At 47.6% G+C, this 13,124-nt stretch overlaps 1 pseudogene; it reads left to right on the forward strand.

The window, feature by feature from the left end:
* The first annotated feature begins 1,454 nt into the window (after positions 1-1,454).
* Positions 1,455-6,910, forward strand: LOC127225630 (ankyrin repeat domain-containing protein 16-like; annotated as a pseudogene).
* Positions 6,911-13,124: the final 6,214 nt, after the last annotated feature.

A 13,124-nucleotide genomic window follows, 5' to 3' on the forward strand; every position in this document is an offset into this window, starting at 1 on the left:
ATGCTGTTGTGCCTGTCAGGAGTAGAGCTTGCTCTGGAGCTCTCTGGACAGCACGTCCTGAGCTCCACTCTTGCTGTCACATTCCCAGGGCTGGGGAATAGAAACCTGCTTCCTAAGAGCTAGCCTAAAACTGACTTGACCAGGGCCACAGTATAACACTCACAGCAAACAGGAATCCATTTCATTAAAAACCCACTAAATACAAATCAAATAAAAGCCAGAAACAAGTCCTTTCTCCCCCTCACTACAGAAGTAGCTACCTTCTAACGGACGTCATTGTGAGATGGTTAGATGATAGGCAGGAAGGAAGATCAATGATGAATGGGTAGATATGTGGGTGGATAAAGAGACAATGAATGGGTAGATAGAGGAGCAGATGGACAAATGGAAGGGTGGTGGGCAAATGAAGACAGACAGGTGGATAATACGTTGGGTGGGGAATAGTGGGCCTCAAGATTAGTAAAGGGTGGAGAACATGCCACTTATGAACCCAGAGAAAATTTGAAAGGCGTGACCTTGCCATCACCTGCCACCAAAGGCCTAGAAGACCAGGACTTTACAGGGTTGGAACCATCCTCCTGAAAGACAAGACAAGACAGTGAGAGCCTTTTAAGACATGTTGGGAGAGAAAGAGACAGTAGCACAAAATTCTCCTGGTTATTGTCGGGACCTGCATTGCTGCCCACTGTAGAACGGGATTGCTGTGCCCGCCTGGGAAGGAACAGATGGCCCTCTCTGCAGTGCTATGAATCACACCCCAGTAATGGGTGACACACACAAACATGAAAGCAATGAGAAATAAATCAATGGTGCTGAGGTGTGCACGTGAGGGGGTGCCTAGATGGGATGCAGAGCTAATGAACTGGGGGTGCATCCTCACTCTGCAGTATGCTGGAAGGTTCTGGTTAGAAGAATGTTACCAATGCTTAACTCAAGATGGATGGGGCAGGTAGGCACACGCAGACTTCCTCAGTCCGAAGTGGGAAATAAATATACACCTTCAACAACAGTGTTCATGGGACCATCCCTTCAGGGTGTGGAAACCACAGGTAAAGACAACATGAAAGTGTCACTCCTGTCCCAGCCCTGGGGATGACCACAGTAAGAAGTAGAGGTTACATGTCAGATAGCGGGTGACCAATGTCTCCAAATAAGTCAGAGCTGCCATAGCACTGTGAGGTGTGAGGGCTTCTCGTCCAGCCAGCTCCAGCTGGCTTCATCTGCTGCCATGCCTCAAGAATGGATTTGAGCCCAGCCCAAGGTGCAGGGTGTCTGTGAGTCAACTCACAGATGCAATTCCATCCGTGCTGGCATGTCTCTAGAGGCTGTGTCACCACCCTCAGTGTAGACCTAAGGTGCCACACACACCCCAGAGTCCCTCAGTTGTCCTCAGATCTATACTTGATCACATCCCACTGGAAGCACCTGAAGCTAAGCTTGGATTCATATCCAACATGGACCTGACAGCTAGGACCATCTTCAAAATGCATAAGAGAATATTGAAAGCATGTGAGGATACTCATCAGGTTTCCTGTGTAACAGATCTCCCTGATTCAGAGGTGGGGCCTGAAGCCCTGGACGATGACACCTTGGGTACCAGTCCTCCACAGTGTGAAAAGAAACAGAAGCTCCAGAGGTGAGGGGTTGGCAGATGCAGCAGTCCCAAGGTGGGTGATGGAACAAGTATATCCATCTCACTGGTGGGGGAGTGGGAAGGTTTAGGAATCTCACAGGTGGAGGGGTGGATACATCCCCCACAGGTGATGGGTGGGCAGCAGAGCCATCCCCCGCAGGTGAAACATGGATAGGTACAGGTCCACAGATAAGAAGTAGGCAAATGTAGCAATCAACACTCGTGTGCAGCCTCATTCTCCATCCTGAACTTCAGGAAGTTCACAACAAATCCTAGTGGGGTGGACTACATGATTCCCTGAATGTATGACTACCCTGTAGTGCATGCACAAGCATGCGCACGTGCACACACACACACACACACACACACACACACACACACACACACACATCATGGTGAGACTCAGAAGGGAGGCAGCATTAACTATTATATCCTCACAAATTCAACAAATTCATTACACAGAAGCAGTGGTGTGTGGGATCTTAGGAGAGGTTCATACACTGCTGTGGTACCCAGGTTCCTGCCCATGAATATTGACAAGCCAGTGGCTTGAACTGGGAGTCTGAACCAAGGGCTGAGACAGCTGCCAAGACCAACACTACAGCAATTACATGTTCTTCGTCCCCCAGGTCTGGAGGGTCCCTGCTCTCAGAGCTGATGCAAGGCTACAGAATAAGGCCTTTGAGAGGATCCCATTACTATCTCCATACAGTGTGGTATCTACACATTATACTATGGAAGGGCATCTCCAGGATGAAGGCAGAACCTGCTATTCTCCAAACTAAAAGAAACAAGCAACCCCACCCCTCACCTGGAATATCAAGATTCAGCCATGAGCCATTGCTCTGAGACCCCCTACCTGTCCCAAACCATCTCAGTGCCATGAACTTAGCTACTTGACAGGTTCCATGTGCGACACTGACTCTGAACATCTAAGAGGAAGTTTTGCACCTCCAGACACAGGCAATGGCTGAGAATCACAAGAGTCAGGTCTGGAGGTTAGGATGTCAGCGCGGCAGAGCCCCACATCTTGAGAACCTTGTGGAGGCAGGAAGCCATGGGGACATCCTGGAGAAATGTCTTAGGCAGGCGCCACCATGGCTCCTATCTGTTTCCGTGGTGCTCTTCAACTTTTGTGGCAAACCTGTGAGCCTAACAGTTTGCTCATCAAATTTATTTTTTATAGTGGTTGCCATTAAAGACCAAGACAGGGATGGTGAGGACCCCATGGAGGATCAGGGGACCCTGTAAAGTAAAAGCACTCAGACACAGACACACACACACAGATATCACCTCCTGCCTGTGCCAGAAAACTTGCTAAGTTTGCATGTTTTTAAATGTTATGCAAATGTCACCACACTATGCAGGACGCTGCAGATTCTCCCAGTATTTTGTACAAATGAGTATCATTTGTAATCCTGCATCTCCAGATGCTGGGAGTGGTGGGCCTGGTTTGAAGCTGTGAATCTCACATGGGTAAATTGCAAACTGCACAGTGCCCTCTACTGGTGAATGCATGAACAAGCAGGCACAGAGCTCTTTCCAGACTGGTGTTCTCAGGGTGGGCCAAGAGCCCAGCAGATGGTCTGTTGATACATTATGATTTACAAAGACACACACGGGAGTCCACCCAAGACACAAGCTCCCATTTCACACACGTGTATTCAGAAACTTGATCTTAACTTCAACATATTATATTCTTAAAGCTTTGGGAATTTTTTAACTAAAAGTTCTCATTTTATTGGTGTATGTTCTATTTTAATGTGTTACATGAGATATAAACTCCTTTGCCTCTTTCAGCTGGCCTGCACCCTGGGATCCTAGCCTGCCAAGATCATCCCCCTCGCTACTCCAATGCTAGCCCTTGCCAACACCAAAAGAAACAAGCTTTTCAAAATGTTTAACATTTCTGACGAGGAAACCCCCTCTTGATTCCTGTTTCTTCTGAGGCCTGTCTTGCTCTTTTCCACCATCCGTGCTTGTGTGATTTGCCTTACAGTGCTGAATTACCCTTACTCCTATGACATTATTGTTTTATAAATTAGGATCGCTTGCTAAACTTGGGAGGTTAGTTTCTTGTACGTTCTGTAAACACTCCCCTCTTCTGTTTCTTTTTTGCCTGTTGTGAAATTCAATAGTGGGGATGAACCCCAGTCTCGTGCATGCTAGGCAATCGTTCTACCACTGAGACACTGTACTCCGAGTCTCTCCTCTTGGTCGATGCTAATGTTTGTGCAGACTTCCTGCTGGCATCTTTTGTGTCTAATATATCTTAAGGCATTCACTATTTTCCTTGTGAGGTCCTGAACAAAGTTTTGCCTGGGAGGCCCCTTCTCACATAAATCAGCCCCTCTTTCTTCTAATAGGATTGGTTTCTATATGTACTCAGCTCTTTCATTCATATTTTTCAGACAGATGTGGGCCCTGAGCCCTCATTTCATTCTCTAATCAAAGGCCTGATGAGCACAAATCCTTTGTTGAGCCATCCATTCTGTGCCCTCATTCTAAATTTCTTATTGATTATTTACCAAATTCCCATGGATTCACCCCTGGCATGGTGCGTTCAAGCGTTCTAAGCAAGAGAGCTCCATGGTATGTGCATCTGGCAATTGAAGGGCCCTGAGATAGAAGCTACATCCCAGGTGGTGTAGTGGAACTTCGGGAAAGTGTTACTGAGGCCACCCGTGACCCTCGTGGCTCGCCTGTGCCTCTGCATAAACTCCTGGGGTCTGTCACCCACCAAAGTCAGTTCCTGTGCAAACTTCCCATCCTTCCCAGAGTCAGAAACAACCCAGCTTTGGAGGCCTTAATGGCTTCTTGGGCAACCGTAGTCCACTTCTGAGTAAGCAATAGCCTTGCCAAGCCACATCTCATCCACGGAACAGTTCAATGGAGCCCTTCCCAGCCCCACATGGCTCCACAGCACTAATGTCCCCTCCCTTCCCTGATCCAAATCCCTGCTCTGCAGACCTCCAGCTGCTTCCTCACCCTTGTCAGCAGCCCAGAGACCCCATTGTCCTCCACACTCACAGTACAGTGGCCTGCATGGTTTGTCCTGTGGAGAAGGAATGACAATACCCCACTGTCCTCCCGCAGTGTCACCTATGCCATGGGCTCCTCACACCTATGAGAAAAGGGTCAGAGAAAACCTATGTGGGGCTCAGCATGGGTCTACACTGCTCACAAGCTGGGAGTGAACAAACCACCAGACTCCTCTCAAGGGCAGTGAGTGAGCAAAGAGTGTGATGGTGAATTGGTCAAAGAAGAAAATGCCTTTCTCTCCTGAGAACACCTATAGGCAGGTTCTTCCCTGGGAGCCCACCGGCTGAGCTGCATAAAAACAGAAGGACCTTGGTAGGTTTTTAGTTAGGAGCTTGTGGTATGGTAGAGCCACGTTAACCACACATCTCATTTACTGTAACCTATCGAAACATTATCATTTCAGAGGGAAAGGGGGCTCTGACCTTAGGCAGGAAGGGAGTAGGCACAACCCTTGGAGAGTGTGACTGGGAGCAGAGTTGACACATCAGGGAGACAAGGCTGCTTGATGTGCACTGAAGGGCACACCTGGATAGGAGCCTGTGTGGTCACCACAGCTCAATAATGTCAGGTCCAAATTCTGGTGATTACATAAAAACAGCATTTCTCAGGAACTTATGAAGCCAAGTCCTCTCTTCCAACCAAAGCAATCATTTGCTTATCACTGCCAGAAGGGACAAATGGCTATCTGTGATGACTATTGCATTACGGAAGCACATGCTGGCCTCCAGGCTCCCTCGGTATCACAAGTTCCTGTTACACATTGCAGAGTCCATGCTGCCATCCTGGGTCTTCTGGCTCTACCTCTTACCTCAGACTCCTTCCAGACCATGGGCTTCTCTCCCCACAGCTTCCCATGGTCCTCATAACCCTGCTCCCTCTTTTGCCCATCTCATCTCTCCTAGCTCCTCTTTGCCCCCATTTCTCTCCCCCCTCCCTCTTCCTCCTCTTCCCCCTCCCTCTCTCTCTCCCCTCTCTCCTCTCACTCTCTACCCTCTCCTCCCTCTCCTCCTTTTCCCCCTCTCCCCTTTCCCCTTCTCTCCCTGTCTCTCTCTGTATCTCTGTCTCTCTCTCTTCTCATAGCCAAACCCAATCCTCTGTTCAGTCTACTTTGTCTCTCTGCTCTAGAATCTTCCAGATGCCCCTGGCTGTCCTCTACCATATATCTACAATATAAGCCTTCCCTTAAACAATATCTTGGGGTTTAGGAGGACTGGAGCTCCGTCTTCTCCCACTTTTGTCACACTTGGTCCAAGGTGATGGCTCCTCCTGCAGGCTGGTGCAGGAGGGCTGGCTGCAAGAGGAACTGGAGGTAGAGGCTGCTAGGGACCAGTCAGGGACACACCCTTCTCCACTGTGCAGCCCACCACTGGCGCCAGGACATCCTAGTTTATCTAGTGGATGCATGGAGTATGGACATCAAGGCTGCCGACCAGCACAAAGCTGCCTCTATGGGACACCAGGACTGTGCACCTCCTGGACTGAGGTGCAGCATGGCCTCCTTGAAGAAGGCTGACTGGGCTCCTCTGATGATGGCCTGTATAAGGAAGAACCTTGAAGTTATCCAGGACCTTGTGGAACATGGTTCCAATCCACGCCTGAAGAACAAGGATGGCTGGAACAGTTTCCACATTGCCAGTAGAGAAGGTGATCCTGTGATTCTCCTATACTTGCTTGCTGTCTGCCAGGATGCTTGGAAAAGAAAGAGCAAAATTAGAAGACCTCCTTTACACACTACAGCAATACATGGCTGTTTCGAAGCAGTACAGGAGCTTCTTGATAGGTGTCACTACGAACCAGACTGTAGAGATAACTGTGGTGTCACACCCTTCATGGAAGCAATTCAGTGTGGCCATGTTAACATAGCCAAGCTGCTCCTAATAAAACACAAGGCTTGCTCTTTGGCTGAAGATAGCCTGGGACCAGGCTCTACACCGAGAAGCAGTCACTGGGCAGGATAAAGCCACTTGATTCCTGGTGCCTTGTCTTGGCATTGATACAGATGTGAGAGCAAAGACAACCCAACTCACAGCACTTCATTGTGCAACCAAGAAAGGACATATGAACACAGTTCAAACTCTGTTAGCCCTGGGTGCAGACATCAACTCTAAAGATGAAAGAAAACTGCTCAGGTCACAGAGGATAGCTGCTGCTAGTCTAAGCAGGGATTCAGACTTACTCAAGAGCAGGCAGCAAGACACACTTGGACTCACAGCATGCCTGGACCTTCAATGCTAATTTCTACACGTAGAGTAGAAAGATTGGTCAATAGATTGTTATCACTATGTCCTAATTCATGGTGCTTCAGCAAAACATTGAGGAGTTTTTATATACCATGAAAACCATGTTTAAGTAGCACCTGAGAGTGAGCCTAGGGAGAATCCATCTCATCCTGCTCCCGTTAAGTAGAAAAGCTTCTTGCATCCTTTCTGAATTGCTCTTTTTCCTCCCACCCCACCCCTTTTTTTTTTTTTTTTTTTTTTTTTTTTAGACAGGGTCTCCCTATGAGCTCTGGCTGTCTGGGAATTCAATATATAAAATAGGTTAGCCTTGAACTCACAAATATCTGCCTTCCTTTGCCTCCCATTTGCTGGTATTAAAGGTGTATGCGGGCCCTGGGCCTGCATACACCTCATAAAGAAAGCAGATTTGCCTTCTTTAGAAATATTTTCAACCCAGTCATGTTTAAATTGTGATACAATATAGACCATTATGGATAAATTATGAAAGGGTAAATCTGTACAAGTTTGTAGCTGGCAAGATGACTCTGTGGGTGAGAGCACTTGTAGGCAAGCCTGGTAATCTGTGTTTTATCTCCCAGGCCCACATAGTCCAAGAGAGCCAACTCCTGCACGTTGTCCTCTGACCTCCCTCTACACATGTACTGTGACAAACTGCACACACATTCACACCCTGACTAAATAAATGTATGCTCTGTATTACTAAAAAAAAAAAAAAAATACCTTGGAGCCAAGATGTCATCAGTTTGTGGATGCTGTGTGCATTGAAACAGCTAAACAAAAGCATGGTGAGGAGCAGCACAAGGAGGGAGAGCTAGGTAGCCATAATTCTCCTAGCACAGCCACAGAGGAGTTTAGGGGTACTATGCAGTGCTATTCTCCACGCATAACAGCAACCATTCTCATTAGAACAGAGTAATGACTTGCAAGAGACCCTCAAGATTGGACCTATTGACTAGTACCACTTTTTCAGGGAAGTGAGACATGGGAAGGGTCACTTGAGATCCGCTCCTTCCTCTGGTCATCTGTATGTAATTCTGCCATAACTGCAGCTGGTCTCTTGGTCTTGGGAAACACTATATATAGTGTTGTCTGAGCCACTGTTCTATCGCTGTGAAGAGACACCATGACAGGGCAACTCTTGTAAAAGAAAGCATTTAATTGGGGGCTTGCTTACAGTTTCAGGGGTTAGTCCATATCATCATGGTGGAGAACATGGTGCCACACAGGCAACTATGGTGCTGGAGAAGTAGCTGAGATTCCTGATTCAAAGAGCTGGCCTGGCCTGGCTTTTGAAACCTCAAACCCCATTCCCAATGACACACCTCCTCCAATAAGGCCACATCTCCTAATCCTGTAATCCTTTCAAACAGTTCTACACCCCCACCCCTGGTCAATAAACATTCAAATATCTGAGCCTATGGGGACCATTCTTATTCAAACCACCACAAGTGTAGAAAGTTAACAGAAGGGGATGTGTCTATCTGTGCCTCTATGGGAAAGTTGTCATCTGCACTGGGGGGGGGGGGTGAGACTTTCCAGTGGTGCAGTGCTTTGGGGTCACCTACAATTCATAGTCTGTAAGTACCCAATAAACTCAGTCATTCCTCAGGCTGGACTTGCACTTTGGTTCATCATGAGAGCCCTATCAGAAGTGGGTAGGTGTTAAGTTTACATCTTGCTAGGTAAAGAGCTCATGTAACAAGAGTGAGGCCAGCTCTCTGGGTCCTAGCTTGGGGGGCTGTCTATGCAAACAATGAAGAGGCAGGAGCTGGGGATGAGTCAGGGCCAGAGTGAATTGCTTCCCCAGTCAGAGTGAGGATGAGATGCAGGGCCAAATGTTGAGGGACAGTCAGGAGCAGCCCATGAATCTCCCAGTCTCCTCGGAGGGCTCCATGGAGTCCTAGGAAAAGGCATCTCAACCTCAAAGAACTACTTACCCATGAGAAGATAAATGTACCCACCAGACTGGTTCTACAACCCCAGATGGAAACATGTAACCACATAGAATTGCCCCAAACTCCACAAGGAAGGTTGAGGCTAGGCCCTATGTTCCTCACTGCACTGCACCTTCCACAAGTTCCCCTGGCCCTAAGCACTCTCAATGGTGAGCCAGTAGATGCTGAGGTGAGGGTGACTCCTTAGGCCCCATGCCTGCCCTGAGGTGTCAGTCCCTTGTAGCTTCCACCAAGCTACTGCCAGAAAACCAGAACTCATTACCATTCTAGATGTTTGAAAGAGAAGTTCCCTCCTCATTGATGGCCAGTGCCTTGATCACAGAAAGGCAATTGTCTCCCAGAACCAGCTAAGCGAAGATGCCCATTGTCTTTGGGCAGGCCAGATGGGCTGGCCTCCTGCCCTTTGCATTCTCACAGAGACTTCTCCATCCTCTTCTGTCAGGTCTCACAACCTCTGCAGCAGGACTAAGGGTTGTGCTAAGGCTCACACACAGCAGAACCCAAGACTGGGATAATGAGGGTCTAGATTTCCCTGCTCATTTGAGCACCCTGTCTGGGGGATGTCAGTTCCTGGTACCCACAGAGAAAAGTCTATACTGGAGGATGCTGAGGGGGCCCTACCATAGGGAAGGCCCTTCAGTCAGGGTATAGCTGGCTAGGCTTCCTAGAAAGCCTCAGAGACACACCTCACACATTAGGTTCATCTTCTTGGGCTATTTTTAAAGCCTGATAATGAGAAATAAATTTATTTTCCGTACAAGAGCAGTTTGTCTTGCACATGCTTCTAACAGCTGTTTGACATTTATTCACTATCCGGTGAAACTCCTAATTAATCTAGGTTTTCTTTTTAAACAGAAAAGCTAGAGAAATGGAAAGGATTTGATTGCCATCTCAGCATCAAGAGGTGGGTGCTGAAGCCTGCAGATCCTCCCCCTGGGTCTCAGCCACTCACCATAATTGCCCCAGACACTGGTCAGCTTGGGGTGAGGTGCTCTGCTATGGGGTGGTGTCTGGGGTGTTCTGAATCTTACTTCTGGGTGAGAACTACCAGCCACTGTGAAAAAACCCCAAATAAACCTGGGTAAGATTCCTGTCAAGAATAGATCGGTGCTTAATGGTTGTGTCAAGGGGAATATTGAATGGCCCTCATGCCAGGAATGGCCACTCATAGGTCAGAAAATCAGGGCCTCAAAGGAAGGAACACACTGTGGGCACTCACGCAGTCTTCTACAGATCTGCAGGGACCCCCAACCCCCCCCCCATAACTGATCCAAAGACAGGAACAAGCTGGGTCTCCTACGCTCATATCCTACACAGCAGTGCAGAGATTGTCAGCCCCACAGCAGGCACTGGTGAGAGTAGATTCATCTCAGAAACAGCAAACAACTCCCTCTGTAGGCACAGGTACCAGAGTATCACCTCACCCCATGAAGTAGGAGTTTCCCACCTTCCTGGACAAAGCAATCCATTGCCCATAGATTGAAGCACTGAGCCAAGCACCTGAACTGTAATGCCAAGTTTTCTTCATGAATACACATGCTCCTGGGAAATGTGCCTGCCCAGTATCCTGTCCCCACCCTTAATACCATGCTGACCTACCCAGACCTGGATCCTTGGCTTTGGTGTCAAGATTGGTAGTGAAAAGCGAGAGTGTCAAAGACATTATTCCAGGTACAGCCAGGAGGCGCCACACGTCACCTCGCCTCTCCCCAGCCTTACGCTGGAGGAGGGCTAATTAAAATGCACAGGACTCACTGGAGTTTATTGGAAAGGGATCTGCTATCTGTTAATTTACCACCCTTGACTCATCAGGACATTTTCTGTGCTCTTACAGACAGTCAGAGAAGATTTCCTGCAAAGGGCAGCCTTGACCCCTTTGACAGTGTTTCCCAGGCAAGACTCCTAAATGGAGTAATTAGCACTGAAAATCACAAGCCCCCGCCCACTGCACTGAGTAGAAATGGAAGCATCTGCTCTGAGGCATCTTCACACGCCGCTAAGACGAATCTGGCTCTTCACATCCCTAACCTTTCACCGTGCATCCCCCACTCCAATCGCTGGAGATGCGAGCTCCACACGTTTGTCTCAGCTTGATAAATGAGCTGTCCGTCCGGACTTCTGATTGTCTGACCTTTATTCAACTAAAAGCCCAGGGCTCCTGGTGTTAAGTGGATGCCACCGCAGGATAAAAGTGATCCTAAAATCGGATTCCTCCGAATTGTCTTAGATAATGGGATGGAAAATGTGCTTAGAAGGCTCAACTCAAGGATGAGTTAAACAAAGCTCAGGGCAAACTGTCTTCTCCCTACTGACATCATGCACTGCAGGACTGCACTACCTGTCTCAGCAGAGAAGCCAGTCCTGAGGGGTTAGCAGCGGTCCATGGGTCACAAAGAAAAAATCCAAACAGTTCTGTTATCCAAGCCACACACTAGCAAGAATATGGCAGGTGCCAGTACTGCCACCCTAGAGTGCCTCCACTCCTGAAGGAATCAGAATAAAAAAAAAATCTATGTAGCAAAAGAGCAAAAAATGTTTAGAAAGAAGTTACTGATGTAGAATTTGCCCCACTAAGATCAAAATGAGATGTCCAGTCTGAGACAATACAAAATCATGGCAGGAAGCAACCTGGCTGCAAGGCTCCACCCACAGATCACAACTGTAAAGACTGGGAAATCCATCACACAACACTAAGGACTCAGGACAGTAGCCAGCACACAGAGTCCAGGAGGATCAACCTCAAACCTCAACTCGTTCCTGGTTGGGGAGAGCAAGTCCAGGCCTGTGGTTTCCCAGACTTCTCCACCCCTGGTTCTGTCTGAAGGAAATGGAGGAACAACATTGCTTGTTGAAAGTACCAAGATGGGAGCCCAAGTTGGGGAGCAGCTGGGGATATAGAGGAGGAGCTGTGTAGCATGAAACCCTAAGAGAAGCAAACACTGAGGTGCACGCTGTCCTGCCCATGGCCACAGCTCTCTCTCTCTCTCTCTCTCCCTCTCTCTCTCTCTCTCTCTCTCTCACACACACACACACACACACACACACACACACACACACACATGCCAAGGGGATGGCAGGAGGCTGATGAGGCCACAGAGAAGCCCTGCATGGCCAGCCCTGTGACACTCTGTGGACTGTGACTGAATACATTCCCAGAGTGAGTGCTAAGCCTCAGGAAGCTGTCAGTTGAGGAGTGTCAGAGCCCAGAAATCTCTAGAAGTAAAGGAGCTGCGGATCCTAAACAATGCCCATCTCTGCCTCCAGTCTTGGTTGATCCTACAATTAAACTCAGAAGGCCGAGTTGGAAAAAGAGCTCCAACAAGAAGTCACAGAAACAATGAGACACAAATGCCTGCCTGCTGCAAGGAAAATGATACAGTAAAGAGTGTTCAGAAGAGCAAAAAGAACCGGAGATACTGCAGCATCCTACCTGCAAAGTCTGGCTCTTAATGAAGAAGTCAGGTAGGCTTACAAAGAAATAATAAATTCTGACCATAAGCAATAGAAATAAAATGACTAGACTCAAATACTAGGCATAGCAGCTACTACAAATATGTTCAAAAACAAATATAGGATATAGGCAAAGAATAAAGATAAAATGTGCATAGTTAAGTGGAAGAAAGCATTTCAGTGGAAAAATAGCATGATAAATAACAAAGGAATAGAAATGAGAGCATGTGGGAAATCTAGAACTGGTAGCCATGGCAACGAAGAAGGACTAGTCTAGACAGAGTGCCTGGAGTTTGAAGGAGGCAAAGGAAAAGCATCATAGACATGAGTCCGGCTCAACAGAAAATACAGAAAAGGAAAGACATCATAATAATAATAATAATAATAATAATAATAATAATAGTAATAGTAATAACCAGAGCCCAAGGGGTCTTTGAAGCAGTGTCCAGAGAGCTAATATACAACATTGGAGCTCCAGAGAGAGCAGAGAGAGGCATGGACAGACCCACATGTGATGATCAAAGGCCTCCAAATTTTGCTGGGAATTGTTAACATACAGATGCAAGAAATTCAACAAACTACAAACAAGATAACTAAGTAATAAATACTTCTTTGTTGTGATAAAACATCATGACCAAGGAAACTTATGGAAGGGAACAACTCTGTAGTTCCAGAGCGATAAGAGTCCACCATAGTGGGGAGATGTAGCAACAGGCAGGTAATGTCACAGGAACAGGAAGCCAAGAGCTCATATCTTCAACTGTGAGCATGGAGCAGAAAGCTGGACTGGAAGTGGTTCAAAGA

The sequence above is a fragment of the Phodopus roborovskii genome, unplaced genomic scaffold (assembly GCF_943737965.1).
Source record: "Phodopus roborovskii unplaced genomic scaffold, PHOROB, whole genome shotgun sequence".
In the NCBI taxonomy this organism is placed as follows: domain Eukaryota; kingdom Metazoa; phylum Chordata; class Mammalia; order Rodentia; family Cricetidae; genus Phodopus; species Phodopus roborovskii.